Source organism: Chelonoidis abingdonii, chromosome 2 (assembly GCF_003597395.2).
Source record: "Chelonoidis abingdonii isolate Lonesome George chromosome 2, CheloAbing_2.0, whole genome shotgun sequence".
Lineage (NCBI taxonomy): Eukaryota > Metazoa > Chordata > Testudines > Testudinidae > Chelonoidis > Chelonoidis abingdonii.
Window position 1 is genome coordinate 59,841,195 of NC_133770.1, and position 7,946 is coordinate 59,849,140.

Below are 7,946 nucleotides of genomic sequence, written 5' to 3' on the forward strand. Positions count from 1 at the left end.
AAATCATACAAAGCCTCTCTGTCTTACTCTCCACCTTACTACAAATTGCTTAGTAATTAAAGAACTGTTTGGAGAAAAATAGGACTGGAAAATGTTGTCCGTGCATTTAAGGATGTTGCTGGATAGATTTGACAAGATTGTTCCTCACCTCCTGGAGGTACTCTACTGCTGTTGGGATTCAAGGCATAGTAGTTCAGTCAGATGGAATTATAACTGGAGATGGGCTAAATGCAAAGCTCAAAGCTGTGTCAGATATCTTCTGTGCTCCTGCCTATATATCCTACACAGTCAGGCCTGTTTCTCATGCGTGACCAGTAAATACAGGCCCAGGAGCACAGAAGATAAATATCTATGTTTTTGGCACATAACTAACATGATTGTGATCAGTCAGGAGCTGGAAGTACTTGTTAGCCTTATCTCTCTCCACCCACTTGGTCCACTTTCATGGCACAGGCGCAAATCTATTCCTCTATAAAAGTTCTGCTTTTTTTAGCACCTTTCATCTCAGGGTCTTGAAGCACTTTAGAACTATTGAATGAAGACAGTGTCTCCTCACCTCTGCGGGGTAAATATAGTTTTTCTCAATTTTACAGATGGGGAAACTGAGGCAAGGAGGCCATATGACTTGCCAATGACACAAAACTTCATGGTAGTGCCAGGAGCAGAACCCATATTTCTTGACTCTGAATCCCATTCTCTAGCCACAAGCTTCTGACACTGCTGTGCTTTTAATGGCCTTTAAAAGCTCGCTCTTGGGTATAGCTTTGGCAGTCTGTGTGCTGATTCCAGCAGGACAGGGATATAGAGAGAGCTGTCAAAAGGATGTCTCTGTCATAATGGAGGGGCTGGACACTGGAGGGAATAGACTTGAATGTTACAGAGAGTCATGCTAAGTGCCTGAAGTTTCTAAACCCAGTCACTGTTCATGAGGTGGAACTCTCTAACCTGCTACTATTGCATATATGCAGCATTCAGGTCTGTGTGAGTTTGAAAATGGAGCTCATACAAGCAGAGCCAGCCTTCCATCACAGCTTGTCAGCTGGACTTATCTAAATATCAAACAATGACTAGTATAGGTACAGCAGCAATTACCTACCAGCTATCAAATCCTTACACTGAACATGTACTTGTGCAGACTGCCCTGTCAAACTTGGGCTTTTAACCACTAATGCTGTAGTATATATATATGATGAAGTGGAAGGGGAGGTAGTTTTCCCCCTTCCCCCCCCGCCCCCCAATCTAGGGAGGAGGACAGGGGCGGTGCTACCATTAAGGCGAACTAGGCGGTTGCCTAAGGCGCCAAGATTTGGGGGCACCAAAAAGCAGTGCCCCCAATTTTTTTTTTCTTTCTTTCTTCCTTTTTTTTTTTTACAGCGGTTCCTCCCCAGGCGTGTGGTCGCTGCTCCACTTCTCTCACCTCCCAGGCTTGCAGCACCAATCAGCTGTTGGGCGCCGCAAGCCTGGGAGGAAAATTAGAGCAGGGGCGACATGCTTGGGGAGGACACGGAGTAGAGGTGAGCTATCGTCAGTACTATGGGTCATCTTAATTATCACTTCAAAAGTTTTTTTTTTTTTTCCCCTGCTGACAATAGCTCATCTCAATTGATCAGACTCTTCCGGTTGGTATGCATACATCCATCTTTTCATGTTCTCTGTTTGTATAAATATCTCCTGTCTGTGTGTTCCGTTCTGTGCAATCTGAAGAAGTGAGCCTGTACTCACGAAAGCTCATGCTGAAATATTTGTTAGTCTCTAAGTGCCACAAGTCTCTTGTTCTTTTGCGGATACAGACTAACACCTGTCTACTCTGGAAACCTTTCTAAGGCTGGCTACACTGGGAAATGTGCAGCGCTGGGAGTTACAGCTGTGGTCGTACAGCTGTGTAGGACCAGCGCTGCAGTGTGGCCACACTTACAGCTACCGAGCTGCAGTTGTGCCACATTTGCAGCAGTTGCAGCGTGCGCTGTTGGGAGTGGTGCATTTGTGGGCAGCTATCCCACAGGCACCTCGTCCCATTTCGGCCTTGGGGTTGGGGAGGGGACGAAGGATGCAGGTCATTCCGCTTCCTGTCCCAGTGCCCCGTGGTGCATTGCCTCCCTTTGCAGCCGTTTGGTGCCATTGTGAGTCTGTCGCGTGATTTCTGATAGAAATGGAGCCCGACTGCTGAGGACTGTGCTGATGACTGTTGCCAACGCATCACGTTTGGCAGTGAGCTATTCCTTCAGCTCCAATGTGACAGTGAGGAGTCAACGATGAAATAGATTTTGCGTGCGTTGGTGTTTGCTTCTCGAGTAACGGACTGCTCAGCGGGGAACGCCGCCTTGGGCTCTGGCAAGCAGTCTGGGTGCACATCTGCTGCAAGTATGGGATGACGCAGTGGCTGCAGAACTTTCGATGAGAAAAGCCCACTTTCATGGGACTGTGTGCTGAGCTCGGCCCCAACCTGCTCGGCGCAAGGACACGAGGCTGAGAGCTCGCCTGTCAGTGGAGAAGCGGTGGCTATTGCAGTCTGGAAGCTGGCCACTCCAGACAGCTACAGATCAGTCGCGAACAGTTGGAGTGGGAAAGTCGACTGTTGGAATAGTGTGATGCAAGTTCCAGGGCCATTAATCGCATCCTGCTAAGAAGAAGCGTGACTCTGGCGATGTGCAGGAATTCTGGATGGCGTTGCACAATGGGTTTCCCTAACTGCGGAGGGGCGATAGATGGACGCATATTCCTATTTTGGCCCACCCCACCAGGCATCCGAGTACATTAATCGGAAGGAGTATTCCTTCTATGGTGCTCCAGGCGCTTGTGGATCACCGTGGACGTTCACTGACATCTACACAGGCTGGCCTGCAAAGGTGCATGATGCATGCATCTTTTGAACAGTGGCCTGTTCAGGAAGCTGCAGGCTGGGACTTTTTTTCCAGACCAGAAGTCATAGTGGGTGAGTCGAAATGCCCATTGTGATCCTTGGAGACCCCGCTTACCCGTTAATGCCTTGGCTCATGAAACCATATACAGGGAAGCTTGACAGGAGCAAGGACTGGTTCACTACAAGCTGCGCCGGTGCAGAAATGACTGTGGAGTGTGCTTTGGCTGTTTAAAAGCACGCTGGAGGTGTCTTATGGGAAGCTAGACTTGGGGGAAGAGCATCCCTGCGGTTGTATATCTGCGTGCTGCCCTCCATAATATTTGTGAAGGGAAGGGTGAAACATCAGGGACGAATGGACCTCCGAGGTTCGCACCTGGAGGCTGTATTTGGCAATCAGCCAGAGCAGGCTAATCGAGAGGCCCTCGCACAGGGCTTCAAGGATTAGGGATGCCTTGAGGGGGCAATTTGAGGCTGAAGCAACCAGTATGTTTGGTGCCTTGCAATGGGATGATGTGGCAGTGGTTACAATGATTGCAGTGCCTGCTTTTCCCTTGTGGTACAGTATGTTTCACTTTCTGTAATAATAAAAACTGTTTTAAAAGACAAAGAATCCTTTATGAAAAATACAGTACAGAAAACGGCAGGGGGGAGGGTGGGTCGCAACTCTACTCAGTTAAGGTTGAATATGTGCTGCTTGAGTGCTGTGCAATGCATGCTGCACTTCAGGATTAATAGGATGCATGGTGATGGGGGTTGAGTGCATAGGGTAAGGGTCGTAGTTGTCAGGGCTGGTAGGTGAACGTACAGGTGTTGGGGGCAGCTGGTGGTTGTAAGAACCAGGATGCTGGAGAAGGGGGTTTTGAGGAAACAATGGGGCACAATGGAGAGAGCTTTGGGATGGGGGGAAAAAAGCATGGTAGTGCTCTGCCTGCATGGCTACCATTGACTGCATACAGTCTGTTTGGCGCTCCAGGACACTTATCAACCGGTTTGTGCATCTCTTGACAGCCAATTCCTTTCTGTTCTTAGCCCGTTCTTTTTTCCTGCTTTCTGTTTCCCTCCATTCCTGCAGCCTCTTATTATCTCTGGAATACAGATTCATAACTGCTTTCACTAGCTCTTCTTTACTTGTCCTTGTCTTTCGCCGTAAACTCTGCAGCCTCTCAGAAGTCTGTGAAAATGCAGTCAGATTCAAGGACACTGATAAAAAAAACAGAGAGATAGAAACACTTACTACAGAGGCTCTTTTGTTTATAATCACACTCAAGGAGTTTTTAGACTATTTGTAGCATCATTTACACACAGCGAGCATAGCACCCAGAGGCCACAGCATAGCATCAAGAGATGGTGAGTACCTCAGGGATCACTGGGGTTTCTGTGCTGGGGAAAGCAGGTAGCAACTAGGGGGATACTGCACTGAACCCTACACCCACATCTGCCACAGCAGTTACTCCTGGGAGCCATCTTGCACACGCAGCTCACCTGGGAAGGGGGGACTGCTTGATTCTGGGATCACTGAGGTTTCTGTGCATTGGGGAATACTGCACTGATCTGTATCCCTGCATTTTCCACAGGATTTTATCCTCCCAGATATCTCGCTGCTCCGTGTCACCTGGGAAGAGCGGGAGGGTCTTCTACAGCTATGTGGCTTCCGCCCTGGTCCCTATGCAGCAATGGACCCCCCACCCCTCATGGCACAGTGGTGCGGACGCGTTAGCCTGACTGGGACAAGGACCACGGTGGCTCTCCCTATAAACTCACAGAAGCGCATTGCCCACGCTCTGGCTGAAACTTTTGCAGAGATTACAGAGGGCGATTACCACGACATGATAGACCAAATCAATGGGATATTCCACATCTAGGCATGCTTGCAGACAGCCATAACCAACTCCCCTCCTCCCAAAACATTTCCATCCTTACAATAAAAACTTCTTACCAGGAACAGTCTCCTCTGCTGTTTCTTCACTACCAAGTTCCAGCGGCTGCGAATGGCTAGCTTCTTCCTGGCTGCTGCTGCTGAAGAGCTCCTGGCTGCATGCCTCCTGGGACTCCGGGGTGTCTCCCACTGTCTCGGTTTCCTCTACACCCTCCCCCTCCTCTGCCGGCTCTGAACTGTCCATCGTCATCCTCGGATTGGCAGTGGGGTCACACCCAAGTATCGCATCCAGCTCGTTGTAAAAATGGCAGGTCGTGGGGGCAGCACCTGAGCGCCAATTTCCCTCACGTGCTTTGCAATAGGCACTCCGCAGCTCCTTTACTTTAACCCTGCACTGCACAGCGTCCCGGTCATGGCCCCTATGCTGCATGGACTTTGATATCTGGCCGTAGGTATCATAGTTTCTACGGCTGGAGCACAGCTGTGACGCACAGCTTCCTCACCCCAAACACTGATGAGGTCCTGTCAGCTCAGCATTGGTCACGCTGGGGCTCGTTTGGGCGTGCGGAGGCATGGTCAGTGATTGATGATGATTGATTGACCCACGCCGGCTGAGCAACAGAGAAGGGGATTTTAAAATTCCTGGGGCATTTAAAAGGCGGTCACCTGAGCATAGGGCAGTGGAGTGCCGTAAACGATGACCAAGTGAGAGAGGACTGAAATGTATGTCTGGAATTCCTCCTTAATACCCTGGAGGCCAATTACAGCGCTGGTTAGTGTCCACACCTGATGAGCAGCACTGCATCACCAGCGCTGGATTCGCTACACCTGAAGATGAGCAGGAGTACAGCCAGCGCTGCAGCCAGGGAGTTGCAGCGCTGGCTGGGCTTTGTAAGTGTGGACAGCGAGTGAGTTGCAGCGCTGTAACCCCTTCACCAGCGCTGCAACTTGCAAGTGTAGCTAAGGCCTAAGAGCAGTGATTTCATTATTTAAGTGGATAGCGCCATCTGCTGGTGCAGTAGAGCCATGCAAACAATGAGAAGCAATGAGAAACTCAATGGAATCTGGCTAAAAACTGCCTGCATTTCTTTAACAGCTGAAAAACAACTGCTTGACTCATTGTTTTGTAAATGGGTCATAATGAGTTTCCTTGATGATAATTAAAATAAATCAGGTTTATGAAGGGAAAAGAAAATGTATTACAATAATTGATTACGGGAATGATCAATTCATGGTTCCAGTGATATATAACTCCCATGTGAAGCTTTTTCTTCCTCTTCTCAGTTCTGAGTTGTCCCAGAAAGATAATATCATTGAGGCCAATGTATGTCATTGCTCATTTTAGCATGGGAGTGAAATCCTGATCCCACTGAAATTCATGGGAGTTTTGCCATTGACATCAATGGGGCCAAGATTTCACCCTGGATTTTCAAAAACTCCTAATGGAATTATGCACCCAACTCCCATTGACTTGACTTTCAATGGTATTTAAGTTCCCAATTTGCTATGTATCACTTGGCCCTAGTACATTGTGAACTCTACTGTAATACTAGTAAGAATGCACAGGTGCGGCCGTGAACACCTAACATACAGTACTTACAATGTTAATCAATCTTGGGCTGGCTGGCTGCCCCAAGAAGACTAGGGAAGGAGCAGAATAGAATTAGGGGCTTCGATTACAAATGGTCCTAATTACATGGGCTGTGCAAGTAGAGAGGCTGCTTGCACCCCTTGTGCCCGACTCACAGCCCTTTGCACTTAAAGGCCAGTTACAGCTAAGTGAACTTCCCACTTCAGCAGCTCATTGGCCCAGATGGAAGACTTGTCTGAACGTATTCTCAGACTGAAAGTAGTGATGATAGAAAACAGCATGTATAAAGAGGGTATTGTTCTCCACCCTGCCCAGCAAACCATGCTGCCTGGTCTTTAACACCAAAGAAAGTGCTAAAAACAACCCTCAAGCCAAATTATCCCTCTCATCCACCTGCTGAGAAATCAACTGGAAAAAACTTGTAGAACTATACAGGAAATGCCTTTTTTTTTTTAATGTACTGAGTCAGTAAGTAACACAGACTGTATTGTTAATTTGTAACATACACCTGTTATAGTGCTCTAAAAAAATTAGAAGGCCTGTCTCTTGAGAATTAGGTTTGCACAAGCAGTTGTGTGAATAGTTTTACAATGTGTTTAAACTACAAGTACTGTCATTATGTTTTGGTATTTGTTTTTCCTATTCTTTTACTGTAGAAGGTTGAAATCTAAACTCAAATGATTAGTGGTCTTGTAAGAAATCAGAGGTTGTGGTCTTATTTACAAAGACTGAAGTCAAATGTCTTTGGGCTTTCAATCAGTGTAAAGTTAAACTGAGTGCAGTTTTAGTTTCTGAATCTGGTTTTTGTATATTTAGTTTTCAATTTAAATCAAGCTAGAGACATTCTTAACATAATGGAGTAAGTGGAAAGTTTCAGGAATATCACTTTTCAAAGTCTTTAGAAAAAAGAAGGCATAAATATGATCCTCAAAAAATAAATAATACCAAAAAATGATCTTGTTACTGTGACTGTTTATATAACATTAGAGAAGACCAGACTTACTTTTGGTGGTTACAAAACTTCTCTGGTGAAAGCCACAGAAATGAATGTTTGTGAAATTGTTTAATCACTGCTAAATAACATCTACTAAAGCTCTTATTAGTCGATATCACAATGTGGTGTATTAGTCTTCCATGGAAAAGGGTCTATTTCCTCTGGTACCATTCAGATGTGAATATAACCAAAAAAGTTCTATTTCCACTTGGCATCCTGAGAGTCCAATCTCTGAATGGTCTTTTCCTGCTGTTGTACTTCCTGAGCTCATTGCTAGAAGGCCAGCATAAATACTAGAGAACACATTGGCCAGGAGCTATAACTGTATAAAACTGAGAATTGGGTATGGGCTAAGGAGAATTTGGGGGATGGTGAATGAGGGTCCATCAGACTCTGGGGGTGAAAACTGGAAGCACACGTCACTATTCTTCAAAATGCACAGCACGACTTGCATCTGTATCGTAGCTTCCAAAGGCCAGTCCACTGAGCTATGGAACTGAAGATGCTAAACTACTAACACAAGCATATTAACTTGTACACTAATAATGTTATGGCCTGCCTCTCAGCTTTATCCATAGAAAGACAAGTATTTTAGAGTTACATGTGAATAATTAACAGATAACAT